We start from the raw sequence: 20,231 nt of genomic DNA, 5'->3' as shown, positions 1-20,231 counted from the left end.
CAAGAAGAACAGCTCACATCTAAAGAACATTTACGGCAACCAGAGATCATTCAGGAATTCGTGTCATCTCTAGCACAAATTAGGAGGCAATTTCACTGAGTTCTAGTTGTCTTTTACCACTGTTTCTAGCTTTTTGACTGCAGTTAGGTCTCTTAACAGCTTTGGAATGCAGTTTTTGTGTGCCTAAAGGAGCCTTTTCATTTAAGAAATTACTTTGCCCAGAAAATTGAAAAGTGCTTTCAATAAGACACCATCTGCTGCTCTCATATTTAGTTAAAATTGGCCAAAATGGAAATCTTCCTTTATGTGACTTGCAGGTTCCACCTTCACATTTTTAGTAGTGTTTGAAACTAACCCCTCAGAAATAGTCTTTAAATTCATGGATTGGGATTTTATGCCTATTCCTGAATCTGAAATTTTCTTTTGTTTTTCATTTTTTGATTTCAGGAAAGCTAAGATACAAATGTGAGTCATATATAAAGTAACAGAAAACAATTGGCCACAAAGCAGAGGGGCAGCCTTAAAGGCTACCAAGTGGGGAACATGAGTCATGTTGTAGTTGTCACAATTTGGACCCAGTAATTCTGAGAAGTCCTGTCTCTTCCTCTTTTCCTCCTCTTCCTTCTCTTCCTCTCCTTCCTCCTCCTCTTCCTCTTCCTCTCCTTTACCTCTTCCTTCTCCCCCTCCTCCCCCTTCTCCCTCTCCTTTCCTCCTCTTCCTCCTCCCGCTCCTTCTCTCCTCCTTCTCTCCCTCTCCTTCTCCTTCTCCTTCTCCTTCTCCTTCTCTTTCTCCTCTACTACTTCTTCTTCTTCTTTGAGAGAGGGTCTTGTTCTGTAGCTCAGGCTGGAGTGCAATGGGGCAGTCATAGGTCATTGCTGCCTTAAACTCCTGGGCTAAAGCAGTTCTGCCCCAGCCTCCCAAGTAGCTGGGATGACAGGCACACAACCATGCCTGGCTAATGTTTTTTTTTTGTTTTTTTTTTTTAATTCTTCATAGACACAGGATCTCACTGTATTGCCCAGGCTGGTGGTCTCTTAACTCCTGGTCTGCTGAGATGACAGGTGTGAACTACTGCACCTGGCCTGAGAATGCTTTTCTAGTGTTTCGGAGGATGTTAAATACAAAGTTATTTTCTTCGTACCAGTTGGTAAAATAAACAAAATACGCAATTGGTGTTTCTACCATCTCTGTGTGTTAGTCATGTGGGGAAATAAATCTATCATTGCATTCCTTACTCTTTGAAGAGCTGAAGGAAGATAAAAACAAACTTTTGCTTATGGAAGTCACTGCCTTAGCAAGAGCTGCAATTACTGGAGGTTGACCTTAGGCCAGAAGTTAATAGGATATGCTTCTTAGCTAACATTCATATCTTCATATATCTGTGTTGACCTTATCCCATTTTTCAAGCTCTTCCTAATTTCCATTTTATCACTTGAGACTCTTTTTTTTTTTTTTTTTTTTTTGAGACAGAGTTTCACTCTTGTAAACTAGGCTGGAGTGCGTGCAATGGCTCGATCTCTGCTCACCACAACCTCCGCCTCCTGGGTTTAGGCAATTCTCCTGCCTCAGCCTCCCAAGTAGCTGGGATTACAGGCATGCGTCACCATGCCCAGCTAATTTTTTTTGTATTTTTAGTAGAGACGGGGTTTCACCATGTCGACCAGGATGGTCTCAATCTCTTGACCTCGTGATCCACCCGCCTTGGCCTCCCAAAGTGCTGGGATTACAGGCTTGACCCCCCGTGCCCGGCCACTTGAGACTCTTATTGACCCAGCACATTATAAAGAATTCCCATGTTCTCAAAGAGTGGTAATGTCCCTTTCAGATACATATTTTGCCTTCTTATCTGACACTGGGCCATATCTTTTGTCGGCATTGGATTCTATCAAGTGTGTGCCTGTGTGCACACATGTGCAAACCCCCCCCCCACTTATCATTTCCCTGGACTCTTTCTCTAAATCACTACACTGACTTTTGCCTAAATGGCTCAGAATCCCACAGAGGTAATTAGAGAGAAGGGATTGTTATCTTCTCTTTTATAGAGAAAAAAATCCTAGGAACATAAAATTTAATCGATGTATCAACCCACTCAGCTTGTTAGTGATGATATAACCATTGTCAAGCCAAATTCTCCCAGTACTTCCTGAGAATGTGATAAGGAATAGAGAGCTGCACACTATTTCACTTACATGTATTTTTTTTTTCATTTTCCTTAAAATATGTGTAGGTTCAAGAAATCATTGGATCATGACCTCAGTGGTTTAGGGAATCAATACGTATTTGTTTGACTATCACACCAGCATGAGGAATGTAACATGGTACTTAATTTGTTTCTACCATTTTTGCTGCTACCAACATTAAGAAATACAATTTCCATGGCAACCCTGTAGACCCATGGATTCACACATGCACATGTGACTGTAACACTTTCAACCAATAGTATTTGCTTTTACTCCATGCAATGATGTACGCTAATATTTTCTCTTCTCTTCTTTTTTAATTTTTGCAAAGGCTAGTTTATAAGCCACTAAAATTATTTCATGATGTTCTAAATTTTGTAACGTATAATATATTGGACACGTATAATATGAAGTAATGGAAAAGTAAGAGCTGTCGTGTCAGGGAGGTATAGTTTCAAGTCCTCTTGGTTTTGCCATTTCCTGACTGCAAATTCGAATGATCAACATGACTCAGTTTTTCTGACTGTGATGTGGGAAACACTTCCGGTGGAGTTGAAGTGAACATGGAGGTAACTCTGAGAGGGGCCAGTATCCCTTCACCGTTAGTGACACACTGATTCCTTTAACGTTGTCCCCTCCTTTTGTAACTTCTAATTCCTGCAGGTGGCAAGAGGAAAAGTAGATATTCCTGGTTACTCTATTTTCTGTTTATTTTAATATTACATATTAAATAAGGAGCCTTCTTTCACTCAAAACAAATTCTAAATACCATGACTTGTAATGTGGCACAGGATGATAAAGTTAATAGCTGAAATTTTTGAGCACCTTACTACTTGCCAAACACAGTACACGCCATTTTTTGTGAATCCTAACAGCATGCATGTGTAGTAGGTACTTTTAGCCTTGATATTTCATAAACAGAAGAAAATGTGAAGTATTTTGCACAAGGTCATGGGCCCAGAATCCAAGCTGAGGCAATGTGATTTCCAGGCAAGTTAACACAATCAACCATTTGTCCTTTGCTACATTTTGATTAAGAGAAGGGGTATCATAGTGATTAAAATACAGACTCTGCAGCCAGGTTGCCACAATTCAACTTCTGGATCTATCACTTGTTAGTGTGAAATATCAGGAGTGTGTCTGAAGCTGTTTTCTCCTACGTGGTAATTTCTGATATGATATATATTAATTGTTGGGTGAATGAAATGAGTTAAGTATAAAACACTAATACTGGCATGTGGAGTGTATGTGTGTGTGTGTGTGTGTGTGTGTGTGTGTGTGTGCAGTTTACAAGCTCTGCATAGGGACAGTCTTATTCTTGGCAAACAATGCAGTAGAATGCAAAGGTATCTATGACTAGATAATAATCCCCTGTTGATGGTAAGAATATTAGATTTTTTGAAATAACCATTATTTCTTTCAACTTGAATTCTTAAAGCTGGGATTGCTATAAGCATACTTATACCACATTAAGACTGAAGAAGAAATCATCTGTACGTGTCTCTCTTCTGTATTATACTGCTTACTTCTCAATTTCATCTTTATATCCTAAGAGTTCAGAACACTCAAATATAGTAGGCACTCAATAAATGGTTATTGTACTGTCTATAATACAATGGACCTCATTATCAAGTGCGAAATGGAATGGAGAGTTACTGCAAAAAATAGACACAGATTCAGCATGTAGATAATACTAGATAAAATACATAAAAATATATTCCCTCTAATGTTTAGAACTTTTTTTCTTTGTGAAACACTAAACAAGTATGATTACAATCAGGTCTAAAATAATTTTGTTGGTTTAATATTAAATAGTTTTGGTATGGTGTAAATTAAAAAGGCACGCACATTCAGTTCTATATGTGAAGGTTCTTATGTCAGAACATGTCAACTAATTAATTTATACTCAATGAAATGTATGAGTTTTGCATTCACATGGCATTCATCAGATTTTCGTAAGAGAAGAAACAATGAGGCAAGTATAGTTGTGGTCCATTTCTTTTTAAAATGGATTTGTGTAATGGATCCATCATAATTTTAAAATCCAAAGCGTGACCATACTTTAGGCACTTTATATGAAGCAGTCTTATGAAACACACACACATGCACACGTGCATGCACACACACACACACAGAGACAGAGAGAGAGAATCTGATAAGCCTACGTATTCACAGAATCGAGGGGCAGGTTGAACTTGACCACAAGTAAGTAATCAAAAAAATCCAAATTGTGAGATTATGCAAAACAACCATTTTATTCGTCAACAAATAAGCTGCAAGGCAGAAATAGATTGAGAGAGAGGGAATATTTATAGACTAGAAGAGATAGAGCAATCAAGTATCATTTTATCATGTATGGAATTTTATAGATGCTACTTTAAAAACAGAACAAATTATATGCATGAAACAATTACAAATGTGAACACTGGATATTTTATAGTATTAAGGAAGTATTGTAATATTTTACTTTGGTCATAGGGCTCTGGTTTGGTTAATACAGCTCATTTTTATAGATGTACATAGTAAAATATGGATGAAATGAAGTCATATCTGAGATTTGCTACCAGGTAACTGGGAAGAGAAGAAATTGGACTGGAGAGTGGTTTGATAAAGTTGTTCTTAGGATTATAGATGTAGGGACTAGCCAATGTATACGTGAGTACTTACACTATTTTATTGGGTTTTGCACATGTTTAAAATTCTCCACAGTAAAACAAGTTTGTTAATAATATGTATTTACTTTTGGCCAATTGTGGTGGCTCATGCCTGTGATCCCAGCACTTTGGAAAGCCAAGGCAGGAAGATTGCTTGACTCCAAGACTTCAAAACCAACCTGGGCAATACAGTGAGACCCCATCCCTACAACAAATTTAAAACTTAGCCAGGGATGGAGGTGCATGCCTATATTTCCAGCTACTCCAGAGGCTGAGGTGGGTGGATTGCTTGAGCCTGGGAGGCAGAGGTTGCAGTGATCAGATATCTTAAAAGAAAAAAAAAAAAAAAGCAAAAGAAAATACTGTGTATTTACTTTAGATCTCTTCTTTAAGTTAGCAAGAGTTAACAAATTAGAAAGTGGAAGTACTTTAAGCATTTGTGAGGTCACTTGAGAGCAGGCAGTTAACTATGGTTTGGGATATATAATGGCAGTATATTCTCCTACTGGTTTTGTTACAAAAATAATAATAATAACAATTATTATCATTATTATTATAAGCTATGGGACATTGGTCTTAGTCCCCATTATAACATTTTCAGAATGTAAAACACCAAAAAAACTTTCATATTGGTGCTCAATAGCATGACACAATAATATTGTAATACATTTTACAGTGTTATAGTAAAACGATATATATACACAATCTTTTATGTGTTCAGCATCTGTCTTCATTTGTTTGAGCTACTATAACAAAATACTAAAAACTGGGTGGTTTACAAACCCAGACATTTATTTCTCATAGTTCTGGAGGCTGGAAAATTCAAAATTAAGACACTGGCAGATCTGATAACTGGTGAGGACTTCTTGGATGATGCTTTGTTACTGCAGTCTCATATGGTATAAGGGTCAAGGCATCTCTCTGGCACGTTTTATAAGGATGCTAAACCCATCATGAGTGTTCCGTCCTCATGACCTAATCATTTCCAATGGCTCCACCTCTTAATACTATCTATCACATTAGTGATTAGTCTCCAATATACAAATGTGGGAGGGACATAGACATAACATTCATATCATTGCAGCATTATACTGGGCATTGCAGAGACATACATTGATCCTAATATGCTAGAATAAAAAGTCTTTGTAGGCAGGCGAATACATAAACAAGGAATGCACGACAACAGGATCAGTGCAATGACAGACCTGTGTAGTGAACACACAGGGATCATGATCAATTCAGCTTAGGTGTCAGTATAGGCGTCAAACAAAGTGTTGCCAGAGGTTTCTACCATGTTCTATGTATAGCATTATTTACAGTGACTTAAATTATAAAGAGATATTATTAGCAGACTTTCAGAAACGTAGACTGTGAGTAATATTTGCCATTGACCAGTATTTACAGGTATCTCCTTTAAAAACACAGAAAATGAAATCACTGTCAAAGGGAATTGTAATTTGTATGCCAAATGTGTCTGATTTTTCATTTAATGCAATTCATACTCACTTAATTTGAAGCATTCTGAAGTTGAGGTGATAGAAAAAAATACCCTATACACTGAATATACTTTCATTTTAACTGCATGCTTAGCATAAAGACTTTAGACAGCATCATCTTTAATGCACTTTATGACTTTATGTGTCTGTTAAAAGATGGAATTGCACCAGATTTCATCATTTGTTATTTTTCTTTTCTTTTTTTTTTTTTTTTTGAGACAGAGATTCACTCTTGTTACCCAGGCTGGAGTGCAATGGCACAATCTTGGCTCACCGCAGCCTCCACCTCCTGGGTTCAGGCAATTCTCCTGCCTCAGCCTCCTGAGTAGGTGGGATTACAGGCACGGGCCACCATGCCCAGCTAATTTTTGTATTTTTAGTAGAGACAGGGTTTCACCATGTTTACCAGGATGGTCTCGATCTCTTGACCTCGTGATCCACCCGCCTCGGCCTCCCAAAGTGCTGGGATTACAAGCGTGAGCCACCGTGCCCGGCCTGTTATTTTTCTTGATCTTTATGTGGTCATTCATTTTCATTTGGTGAAAATCAAATGTTTCAAATATTTAAACCCAAATACATGATCAGCTTTGTTTCTGTGCATATTTAAGAAAGTTTTCAAAGAGTTAATTCATTTTGATGCATATTAGTAGAGTTCAGATAGTTTGTTTTTATAGTTTTCAAGGTTGGAGGGAAGAAAGAATCAATAATCTAATAGATTTCTTAGAAAAAAATGGAATGCATAATTCCATTCCTTAATTTATGGAAATACGCTTCATATCAGCATTCCTTTGAAAATAAATCATATTATTTCTAAGGCTATATTTAAAACCTTGTGTTTACCTAGTATAATAAATTATATCAGTAATGATTTCTTGATATCCAAGTGAAATAACTAATATTACTAAAATAGGAAATGTGTTATTTTAAGTCTTTGTAGCAATCCAGTTAACTGTGGGCCTTTTTGTTAAGAAACATGATCAGGTAAAGTGAACAGAAAGTTTCTCAAGTTTAGATAGGTTCAAACTAGATGCTCTATAAATGCTTGAAATATGAAACTCTCATGGTGATACTGGTTTATGGTTTGTACATTATCTGCATTTTTATCACCTTTGGTAGCTCAGCTTAAATGAAGGAGAGGCCTATAATTACCTCTCTCATTTTGGATCATCTACTAAGCCTTTCTTTAGTCATTAAAATAGCTAATTAGGTTTCTAAGTTAGTTTAATCTCATGGTATAGTAAACAATTAGGTACTTTTTTTTCTTTCTTTCTTTTTTTCAAACCGGGAATAGGAGAACACATTGGCCATATTTTGGAGTTGATTTAACTTGTCAGCCACTAAGGAAATGAGAGTAGGAGCTTTATTAATTGGACTAAAAGTGTCCCTTTTCTTTGAAAGGATCTGGATTCTGAAGCTGCAATTTCAGTGTTTTGTTTTTTATATATTATGTAGAAATACTAAACTCAAGTTTTACTGAACCCAGAGTGTCATTTACTGTACGTAACTATGTAGAATAATGTGTATAATTAGGATACCAGGTTTCATTCGATTAAGTGAATAGTTGGTTAGGATCTTGTTATCCTTTAAGATTTTCTCTTCCCCTTAATGGAGAAACAATTACTTCTTGCGAATGAACTTTGCAGTGTGTCTGATCCAGATCCACAGTTTGTCTCTTTAACTAAATAAAGTAATGGCAGCGGCAAGAAACTCCGTCATGGGAGGGGCAGGGAAATGACCAAAGGTCATTTATTGACTAACATAAAACTGCTAATTAATTACATGTTGCAACTAACTGGTTGATTCTCTGAGGGTTTTTTTTTTTTTTTTTTTTTTCTGTTAAGAGTTCAACTGTACTCTCCAGGGTGTTCATTGTGTAAGTTACAGCAGAAAACATGATGCCTTTTTGTGCTTACACGGTATGTCAGACTTTCAACTAATTTGGCAAGGGGATCATGTTCCCAAGAATTTTTTGTGAGCTAACATGCATTTTACATAGGATAGATAGAAAACAGAGAGATACCCTCTCAAAAAAATATGAATGTTAAATCTGTTCATGGCTTTTCATATAGATTAAAAAGCCTATCTCTAACCATGAGTAAGTTTCTGTTCATGTTGCTCGATCATAATTAATAACAGAAAGGCCCCCACTTAACTGGGTTGCTGCAGTAAATCAAAAGGACACATTTCCTGTTTCAGTAACGTTAGTTATTTCATTTGGATTTCACTAAGACATTACTGATGTAATTTATTACACTAGGAAAATATAAGGTACTTGTAGAAATAATATGATTTATATTCAAAAGAATGTTGGCATGAAGCACCTCTCCATAAATATATTATTAGAAAAATAAAGAAGAGAATTGTTAGAATTTATAATCTGTTGTTAGTGAAATAGACCATGTGGAAAGATGAATTCTCTAAAGTGGATATGGATGTAGTACGTATGAAAAAAGGAAGAAAGTTCAGAAGAATTATTCTATATCCAGTGATTCCTAAATTAATTGAGAAGGCATTAAGACTTATTGGAATATTTCATGGTGAATTAGAAACTGAATTAAACAAGGCTAACAGAGAAAAAGTTACTCGAACAGAATTCTAAAGTGGAGCCTTTTTCATGCAATAATTTATACATATGCTTAGTACACCAGGGGCCTTTTCCTTAATGAATTTAAATAGTAAATTATTGGTAAATTAAGAATTTTCTTTTGTGCAATGAATGATTTTATAATAATATGTTAATATGAATTTTCTTATTTTTGGGTATTGAATGTCAATGCTTGTAGGAAGTGAAATAACAAAGAAGGGATCTAATAATTTTATTCTCTTTCCTAAAATAGAGGAAAAATAAATCTGATGAATGCTTTTATGGATTAGGGATACTCAACAATTGTCAATTAAATGGTATGTACTGGCCCCTCCCATTAACTTACCACTTCTTGTTTACCTAGGTCACTTCCTATTACTATAAAATAGGCCACATTTCTTTACACTACTGTTCACTCCAAGCCATGCAACAGTTGTCTCTGCATCAAGTCTGACTGTTATATTGGAGTGTGCTTATCATTGTTTAAAACATCATGGAAGTATTACAATACTTTTTCTGAATACATTTTATATGGTCTTTATAAGAAATTCTGTTATGCTCTGTATATTCTGTGTCACATACTATATTATCTCAAAATTGGAAGCATCAAAAACAAATTAGCTATTTTCCATGACAAAATAAGCAGACAATGTATTTGTTTAAAGATTAAAATAAAATACTTTTTCAGTAATCAACTTTTCCAAGCTACCATTGTCATTGTTTTTCTGAGCTTGTGGTAACTTAATAAGTAGGTTGATTTTTACTTTCCAAAAAAATTCACATTCCTCTCTCCTGAGAAGAGAAATTACATAACTGTATATATATGGTGAAATTCTTGGATTATGATTAAATTTCAAAGTATCACCAAATATCAGTATTCAGTATGCTACTATAGAGATAGCAAAGTCTGTCTTACTATTTCTCAAACTCACTTAAAGCTATTACAACTTTGAATATAAAGTTGGAAGTTTAGCACATATTCAAGTTTACAGGTATGTGACCTAATACTCCTGCAGAAATATGAATTGCTAGATGTGAGATCTGAAAGATTTTATCTCCTTGTGTTATGGCTTATTTAGTTGAATATTAGCATGTGGCAAAGACACTGTAACTGTGTTTCTAGATAAATCCCTCTGTGTATAACACCAGGAGCGACTTTTATTTGCAATGAAATGTATTATTTACTTCACTAATTGTTCCAAAATATATTATTTGCCTTTGAAGGACCACATGCCTTTCGTATGAAAAATTGTCTCTGCTGCTCACACATGCCTGCGTATATCATCTTGGCTGAATTTGCTAGATGAAATGTCTATGGAGTGGTGAACTCTAGGTCATCCTCACAAAGGATTTGTGTGTTAAATATGGTACAGGGAGGCCACCGATGGCTAAAGCCATTCATACTTCTCTAGATGGCCGTGCAAGGTACCAGACAGATACCAAAATGCTTCCTGGGAGAACTGAATGTAGAATCATTCAAACTTCCACAAATTTTCTGATAATAAATGATTATTGCCTAGGCTATTATATTTTGTTCTTAAGAAATTATTTCTATAGGAAAATAATTTTATTTTAAAATATCATCTCCAGTGAAAGTGTGGGACCTCCAGTGCTTGAAGTTTGCTTTCCAGCCCATTTTCGAAGGCTTTGAATTCTATTAAACCAGACAATAGCACCCCAGAGAAAACACTTATCCCAAAGAACAGCTTTGCTACTTGTAAAGTCCTATTAAGTGGGGAGTTGTTAGGAGAAAATAGTGCCACTGTCTGTGGCAAAGGGTACATTAGTGAATGATATTAATCAGTCTCTCTGTACTTGGAGCTTTCCAGATAAGCTCAATTGATTGGAGAGTGGTATTGATGAGGCCAAGGTCATGGTCTGGAGACCAGTTTCACTTGGGGGAACAAATTATATGCTTTGAGTTTATAAACTCATAGTTTAATCCTGGTAAATGTTCTTTTAAATGTAAGCAGTGGTCATGAGTAATGTTTAATGAGAAAATTCAGGTAATTTTTATGACCATGTGACTACCGTGAGATTGAAAAGGAACTCCAGGAGTAAAATGATCAGGAGCCTGATTTTACATTGTGGCTCTGCCCCTTCTGCTGATTGCTGGAAGGTTAGTCAACCTCTCTGAAAATCAGATTCACTCTCTATAAAAGTGAAATAATAATTCAGATCCCATATGGTTCTTGTGAGAAATAAGCAACATATGCAAAACCTCTAGCATTTAATTTAGCAAATTCGTAGGTGCTAAATCAATTATACTTATTTATTATATTATTTTTGTTATAGTATTATGTCATGCATCAGTTTTCTTATACCAAGGGTGACATCTCTCTTTTTTTTATAAAATTTTAAATCAATATCATTTTTTTATTTAAACAGTTCAATTTTCATTATAAACTTTACAATTTTAGCACACACACAAAAAAATGAGTATCAGTTTTGTTCCCATAGCAGTGGAGAAGAAAAGGAGGACAAAATCTAGTGCGCTGGCGAATCTTACAGTTTAATCAGGAAAACATGCAACATGGAATCACATGTATGTTTAAGTATTTTACTATGGGTGTATAGCATTCATGATGTGATCTCAGCTAAATAGGGCAAAAGGAACAGGTTAAGTATCTTCAGATAAAATAACCAGAAGATGTAAGTGATCTTTAAAACATCAGCTTAATAGAGAGCTTCTGAGCAGTGTGGCTACAGGAATGTATGATGCATTTTTAATGTAGGGTAGAACAGAAAGGGATTTTGTTTGACCCTACCTGCTCTCCCAGCATGAATGTTATTTTCCTCTAATCGTATTCCCCTGCCCCACCCCCCACCCCGAGGAAGTAGAGCAGCAATTCTTTTGTCAGCTGACCAGTGATAAAAGTTAGAACAGGACATATTATTTTTTCAGCTACCTTGCAAAGAATCCTAGGATATAAAAAAAATCTTCTTATCCCTCCCTTAAATACAGGAACACTGATGCCAGTTGCTAGCAGGTTGGGCCCAGTGCTTGTGGCAAATTTTTTTAGATACTACCTTACTCAGATTGAGTTTATATGACAAGCAAATGTAAACAACTATAAACCGATTCAAAGTGAATCTAAGCACGGGAAGGGATGTGGGAAATGAAGATCTCTGCTTTCTCTAATGAACATATCAATAATTCAAAACCCTACTGATGCTTTACTTCTTCCACTCCATCTACTGCACCATACGTGGAACTCTGGTTCCATGTCAAAGGTTTTGAAGAGTTCCATAAAAATCTTACAAGCAAGAATTTTTACTACATAAACCATTAGGAGTTGCGGAGGTTATTGTTTCTTTTTGAACTCCGTGACATAACTACATTTTCTAATGGCATTTTTATTTTCATTTCACTTTCTAATGAACAACTTCTGGCTATCCAGTTATATTTGCATTTTGGATCATAAATTTGGTATGTCTAGAGAGCATATAATTTATAATTTAGCTATATAGATTGTCACAACACTAAATTCTTGCTGTGAAATGGGAAACTAAGCAAAATATAAAATGTTATTTGTTGAAATTTAATATTTATTCTAAAACAGCTTAATTTCTTTTCTAGATTTGGGTAGCTATTTCAATGCTGAACTGTTCTGTTTCTCAATGGTCTGTTTCTGCACATGTGTTCCCCCCGCCCCACCTTGGACTCTAATCCACCATGAATAACAACGAAAGATTCTATTTTTACAAATGTTATAAACTATCTTGTACTTTGAATATACTGTACAATCCTCATCACTAGAACAAGAAATGATTTATGACTTTCTTTAGTCTTACATCTGATGAGTGATTTAAACAGTAATTTAACTAATTAGATACAATAGAATCACACTAATTCAGACTAATTATATGGAAAATTTTAAGGAAGAAGTGGAAAATCAGATAAAGACTTTTTAAATAAAATGTTATTCCTTCAAAATATTTACTATATCTTTTACTAATAACTGTCATTATGCTGACTTCCTATATTACTTTTTAAAGCAAAAGCAAGTGAATTACTTGCAGTTTGTACATAAGTGGACTTCAGCATGCTTTTGAATTGATAGCTAAACACTTTCCACTTCTCTTGTGCCCCCTCCCAGTTCTTTGTTTACAACACTAAACTGCTTCACAAACTCCTTTGTTAGAGATGATACAAATATTTAAATTACCTTGAAGATATGAAGTTTAAATATCATTCTCTCATTTGTTACTTAACTTATTTAACCATATTTAGTAAGTGTGATAGTTCAATAAATCATAAATAACTGGCTCAATAACTTCAAATATTTTCTATATTTATGCCAAAGTGCTTGTGGAAGTTTTTCTAAGGTTTCTCTAAGGAAATTATCAGTCTAGGGCCGGGCGCGGTGCGGTGGCTCAGGCCCGTAATCTCAGTGCTTTGGGAGGGCGAGGTGGGTGAATCATGGGGTCAGGAGATCGAGACCAACCCGGCCAACATGGTGAAACCCTGTCTCTAACTAAAATACAAAAAATTAGCCAGGCATGGTGGCGCGCCTGCAGTCCCAGCTACTCAGGAGGCTGAGGCAAGGGAATCGCTTGAACCAGGAGTCGGAGGTTGCAGTGAGCTGAGATTGCGCCACTACACTCTAGCCTAGCGACAGAGTGAGTCTCCTCTCAAAAAAAAAAAAAAAAAAATTCTCAGTCTAAAATATTTCTTAAGCTACATGACAATTACCTTTAATTGTTAATATGAAATAACTGATTAATATCGATGTTTAATTAAATAAGGTAAAGGTATTTGATTTGAATATTACTTGGATATATTTTATTGATTACAGACTTTTCAAAGAGGAATAGAGTTCTGTAATTCCTAAATTTCTTAACAGAAGTTATGTGAATGAATAATTCTATTATTGATGGTACAGTATATGTAACAAGGTAAGCCGAACTAATTAAAGCACACATAGCTGTTTATGTCTTTGAAATAAATTATGTATGTTAATATTGTAGACCAATAAAATGGGTTGTAGTTACTTTTTTGTGGTGATATCCTGGGAATGGAAGCAAAATTGCTTCTAGTTTTATTTGAGAAATCATTTCAAATTTTAGCCAACAGTACAATATATATGATTCTTTGGCAATAATGGAAAGTATCTGTACAGATTGGTATAATCAGCTCTCAGCCCTGTAATAGTCTGCTTTACTTATCCAACTCCAGAGTTCACTGGAAATGTTTCTCTTTCCTCCCAAAGGTACATTTGTAGTTGAACCCCCCTAAGAAAATTGAGAAGTTTTAAGTTTTTCAATTTGTGGTAAGATAAATTATACATTAAAAAGTAGAGTTCAGTCAAATTGGTTTAACATGTTTCTATTTTCTATCCATAAAAGTAGCCTCAGGGGGAAAAACTGCATGAACTAATAAAACCATAGGTTGCATTTGAGGGGCCTTTATTGATTTATTTTGGGTTGTTATTGACTTCAACTCCGCTATCTGTGTAAAATCTTAAGGAATTTAAAAACTAGAAAGAACTGAAGTATAGGGCTGGCACTCACTCTCTCAGGGCCTTGGTTTATTCTTGGTGGTGGCAGGTATCAAATTGAAACTTATCTAAGGCTGGATCCAGTTCTGGAAGACAGTCAAGAAGGGTACAAGAACAGGAATGTGAAAGACATCAAGGGAAAGTGAGATCAGCTCCACCTGAGTGTAATTGAACTCTACGGATCACATTATTTCCAGCGATCATTTGAAATGGATCTTAACTTTCTTCTCTATCCTGTAGAATAGGATCCACTTGACTATGACCGAATTTTTTTTCATTTTTTACCAATTCTTGTGTGCTTGTGGGTGGGAGTGAGGTGGGCTGGGAATGGGTGCGATCCTAGGCATTGGATCTTTTCATAACTAAAGTTCCTGACAAGGGGTGAACCCGACTCCCACTTTATCACCTGCTTTAAGCAACATCTCAACATTAGTCATACAAATGATAATGTTAATAATAATAATAAAACAAATAGTGTGCTCTGTGTTTTACATGGTTTATATTGATGATTCTCAAAACTTGGTGTGCGTCACAATCATCTGTTTGTTTTCCTAACACTATATTCTCTGACTGTGCGACTAAAGGACTTCTGAGTGTTGAACAATTTCCCAAGTGATTTCCAGACAGACAAAGATTGGGATTTACTGGGTTGTCTAACTTAAGTCTATTTGCTGTACTGTGATGTAAGTATTTCCATTTTCCCCCCATATTAGACATGAGGAAACTGAGGCTTAGAGGAATTTTCTTATATCATAGAGCGAATGAATGGTAAAGCTAGAAATCAAAAACATATAGTGTGAGCAAAGAATAGAACCTAAATTTTTTTTAAATTGTTGTTGAAATGGGGATGTTTAATTATCAACGACAAGTCTGGTGTTATTTCCAGTTGAAGGAAGAATAGGTAGAGTGCCTGTGATTTAAGGTATTCAGTCTTCTTCCTCAAATTTCAATTTTATGATAAAATGCTCTTCAAATGTATATTACTTATGAAAGATTTTCTGAAGGCACCAGGAATTTTAATTGAGTTAGGGCACTGGAGCAACACACCATCTAAAAGGTGATACATCAATTCTATTGTTATCACCATAAGTATTTACAAATCAGTGCATGGCAGTCCCAGGACAGAGAAAGGTTAATTTATCCTAGATGGTTTTGATGCAGTATGTCAGCAGAATGACTTGAGATATTTGGGAAGCAGAGAAAGTAAAATATAGACATACGAAATGCTAAAAGGCAGAAGAGATGTTAAAGACATAGACTTGGAGATGCTTCTTAGTGCTGCCAAGTGATATGGGGAGTTCCTGGGCTTAAAGAAGGAACTAGCCTTTGATTGCAGGGAAGTAAAGTCAGGAATGGCGCTATACATTTGTTATATGATGATTAAAACTAGGGCTAGCACCAGTCTTACAAGACTAATTGCTCATTCAGAGGCAAACTGTCTTTCATGTCTCATGGTAAGTGTTCGAATAACTATATGAAGATGAATTTTCTGGTTTTTAATGTCATCTTCATTGTTCTCATAGTATCTTATAAAGAAAACTCTATTACTCATCCTGTTTCTGAACAAACTTCCAAGTATGGCTGATTCCAATTATAAATTACTTTTGCTAGAATGTATAATAGCTTTAAAAACAACACCCAGGCATTTTTCACAGAACAGATAAAGTGAATGAGAAGGAATACTCATTTCAGCTTTTCTGTAATCATTTTCAAAGTGAAGGCTACCAGCTTCCAAAATGATTTGAGTTATTTTACAATAAGTCATATTTATAGTGAGACTATTAACATAGAAATAGTAAAGTAAAAGCAAAACAGAAAACTACGTAGAGGAATAAGTATATATACCAATCCTAGCCAGCTTGTAAATTATACGGTGATTGAGTGCTGACATCCCTAGCAGCCAAGGCAGATTAAAATTAGGACAATTTTCCATTTTATTTTAGGACCAGAGTAGATTTGTCAACCTTGCTGACATAGATACTGAGCTGTATCCAAAAATAATTTGGGGATGTAGTTCAGACATCAGTATTTTTTTACGTTTCCCAGGTAATTCAAATGTGCAGCCAGAGTGGAGAACAGCTGACTTGTGTAAAACAAGGCAGGAAGTTTATTGGACTGTAAGAAAATGCCTCAAACCCACATGATGGAAGGTCAACTACATATCTTTTTCCTTACAATTGGCTTAAATGTAACCAACTGCACATAATGTCTGGAGGACTTCAAATTGGATATCTAGTTTTTCAGCCTAAGGAACTCATAAAAAACTCTTATCAGAAGTGGCTATGATAATTGACTTTATTATCCTGGGGACTGATTTTCTTGTATAGTCCAAGTTCTACCATCCTTTACCTTTAAATAAGCTGGACTGTGCTAGAATGTGGTATAGTTGTATCAGTGCTCTTATCAATATATTCAGAAATCTCAGTGCCCGTTATCAACTTCCTAAGGTTCAGTCAAGACCATGACATGGTCTGTTTAGTAAGAATGGATCTGTGGATCACTTAGCAACTATGTGACTGTGAGCAAGTTTCCTCCATGGACATTCCTTTTCTTTTCGATTAAATGCAGAATAACAGGAGTATTTACCCACAGTACTATTTTGACAAACAATGAGTGTTAGTGAATGTCACTATGCATTTTAGGTACGAACACTTTATCCACTATATTACTAAGAAAGCGTTGCCTTCCTTCTTTTGTTATATTCTGGGAAATGTCTGCTACCAATCACTTATTATCAACTGGAAAGGATAATCTTTCTATTGGGCAGTTGTTGCAGTATGTAAGTCTATGGCCCAGCCATGTATCTATTTTTTTTTTCTTTCTTTCTTTTTTTTTTAACTTCAAGATTCTCTGTCAAACTGAGTGCAGGTAATAAATATCATCCCTAGTTAATTCATGATATGCCAATGTAAGCAGTTGTAATTAAAAAAAAAAACTGAAGTTAAATGTTTTTAAAAATACTGACACTATCTTGTTCTTTCCCCCAGAATAAAAGAGTTAGCTTAATTACATGCTTTATTATTAAGGCTATTTCTTAATACATGGGATGTATATAATGAGATCCAAGGGGCAGAAACACTGGTGAATCAAACATTTTAATAGGCTATAATAAATTTAAAAGATTATGGGTGCCAAAGTGTTATCATTTTAGTGCTTCTGAAGTGAAAATTAAGATATCAGTGAAGTAATGTGATGTGTAGAAAATGGACATGTCTATAAACTCGTGTGGAAATAAAAGGGACTTAAAAAGTCATAAGGAAAAAAAATTTCTTAATAAGAAATAAAAGCATTTTATTTTAGATATGGCTCACCAACTCTTCTTCAAATATGAAATGTAAACAGACTTGAAACTCCATGAATTTCCCAAAGTGCAGTATTAGTTATCTGAAAAGAGAGAACCAAAATATAAATATTGTGTTTGTGCCTTACAAGGGAATTCCAGAAGCATAGTCCACTTCATTTTTTGCTTTTGTTTTTGGTATATTTATTGTATTAAAAGGATAATACAGGTAAAAATAAGACTATAAAGACTATTTTTTTTTTAAGACAGAGTCTCTCTCAGTTACCAGGACAGAGTGCAGTGGCTGGTGTGATCTTGGATCACTGCAACCTCCGTCTCCCAGGTTCAAGCAGTTCTCCTGCCTCAGCCTCCCCAGTAGCCGAGACTACAGGAGTGCACCACCACACCCAGCTAATGTTTGTATTTTTAGTATCTGGCCAGGATGGTCTTGAACTCTTGATCTCGTGATCTGCCCTCCTTGGCCTCCCAAAGTGCTGGGATTACAGGGTTGAGTCACCATGCCCGACCTATAAAGAATATTGTAATGATTTTACACTTACTAAACTAAATTTTTTGTAACACAAAATATACAATGCAATATATTGAGTGTTTTATAAAATATGTGTCATTGTTAGAATAACATGTGATTTGTGGTGCCCAACAGGTGAACTCAGCAAGGGAACACCCATTTACATTTGAATGATGACTATAATGTCTTTCATAAGTATGAAGCCCAAGCCCAGCTGCGTCACCTCCATCTACTCTCCACCATGTCCAGGCTCTATGACCTACCATAAGAGTTTTCTATTGCTTTGTAAGAAACTACCAGGCGCATATGGCTTAAAACAATGCCAGTTTGTTACCTTACATTTCTTGATGTCAGAAATGCAAAATCAGTCTCACTAGACTAAAATCAAGGTGCATGCAAAGAAATGATTATTATGGAGGCTCTAGGGGAGAATCTGCACTCTTGCCTTTTACAATTCTTGGCATGCAGCACAGTCCGTCCATCCTCAAAACTAGCCAAGGTGAATGGAGTCCTCACAGTGCATCCTCTGACCTTCTCTTCTGCCTCCTCCATCTTCTTTTAAGAAACTTTGTGATTATAATGGACCTGCAGATGATTCAATATACAATTTACCCATTTTAAGGTTAATTGATTAACAAACTGAATTTCATCTGCAACCTTAATTCCCCTTTGCATGTGGAACATGTCTCAGCTTCCACGAGTTAGGATTTGGACCTTGTTGGGAGTCTATTTTTCTGCTTAGCACACCCACTTTCACTTATTTTTTTTGGAGTCATTTGACTTGTACTAAGGAATAAATAATAACATATACTGGGCATTGAATATATTTTTTCTTAGGGTCACTGGTAACTTTTCTTTTTTAACAAAGTGCAGGCAAGGAAGTTAAAACGAGTGATGGTAGTGGCAGAGGAAATAAATTCACCTTGTAGTAAAAGGTTCGGGGGCCAAAGTTAGGTTTCAGTTCAGTTTAATCATTAAATCCTTAACTAACACTTTGGGGACTAACTCTGTTTGTCTGTCTTGATTCCTGTGAGACATTTTAATTCATCCAGACCAGGAAAAGCTATTTAAGGACACAAACTTTCATTCTACAGAATATGAAAACTCAAGTATTTTAAATGTATGTAGTTTCCTAAACGGATTTCACCAGGTGCAGTTTATATGAAATGTCTAAGATAGAAAAAGAAAAAAAAAAAAAAAAAAGAAAATCGAGCATCTGTTTGAGTGGATCTTAAAATGCACGTTTCATTTTCATTCATTTTATTATGGTAGAATTGATTCCAGTGCTTGTGTTGCCGGCCCCTATCTGTGCTTCTGTGTATTTTAGAAGGTAGCTTTTTAAAGTTTTTAAAGTTCTTGTCCCTGTTTATTTGTTCATTTTTAATGCTTTAACAGTTACAAATCTCACCGGTCCTACTGGAGTTCCCCTTGGCTCTTCAGCATTGCTCCCTTGAATTGCTGCAGACTAACTCCAACTGTGTAATTTACCGTGTAGGTTTATCGACCTCATTCAGCTTCGTCTGGAACTCCGTGGGTGTGTAGGGTAGTCATGCAAAGCAACAGAGCAGCATGTGAACTGATCTTTTGATGATTATCACAATGAGAAAACGAAAAAAAAGAAACCTAAAAATAAAAGAAATCTTTGCTTGTATTCTGTGAATGCTTTTGTACGACTAATCCGCACTTTGTCTAACTGCGCTTAATGCCTGAATTTGCAGCATGTAGATTTTCAACACAGTGGTAGGCACAAAGCAAGTGCTTAATAAGTCTTTGTTGTATTGCATGTCATTGTGAAGATAGTATTTTTCTCATTAGTTGCCTGTCAATATTCACTTTTCCTGACTAGGACTCCCTCTGTCTTCCTGACTTTCTGTGGGTGTAATCATAGAGACTTACAAGGGCCTGACTCAAATAAATCGGAGGGTGAAATCGAATTGTGGTACAGCATGCTTTCTTCCTTCTATTTTATACCTGCCTTGCTATCCTCTGCTATTAGAATTATACATT

At 35.6% G+C, this 20,231-nt stretch overlaps 1 protein-coding gene across 15 annotated transcripts in view; it reads left to right on the top strand.

The window, feature by feature from the left end:
• PCDH7 (protocadherin 7) overlaps positions 1-20,231 on the top strand; it is a 431,755-nt gene that overhangs the window by 166,740 nt on the left and 244,784 nt on the right. The gene's annotated exons all lie outside the window — the stretch shown is intronic.

Source organism: Callithrix jacchus, chromosome 3, assembly GCF_049354715.1.
Source record: "Callithrix jacchus isolate 240 chromosome 3, calJac240_pri, whole genome shotgun sequence".
Taxonomy (NCBI): Eukaryota; Metazoa; Chordata; class Mammalia; order Primates; family Cebidae; genus Callithrix; species Callithrix jacchus.
This window is presented reverse-complemented; position numbering and strand designations above follow the sequence as displayed.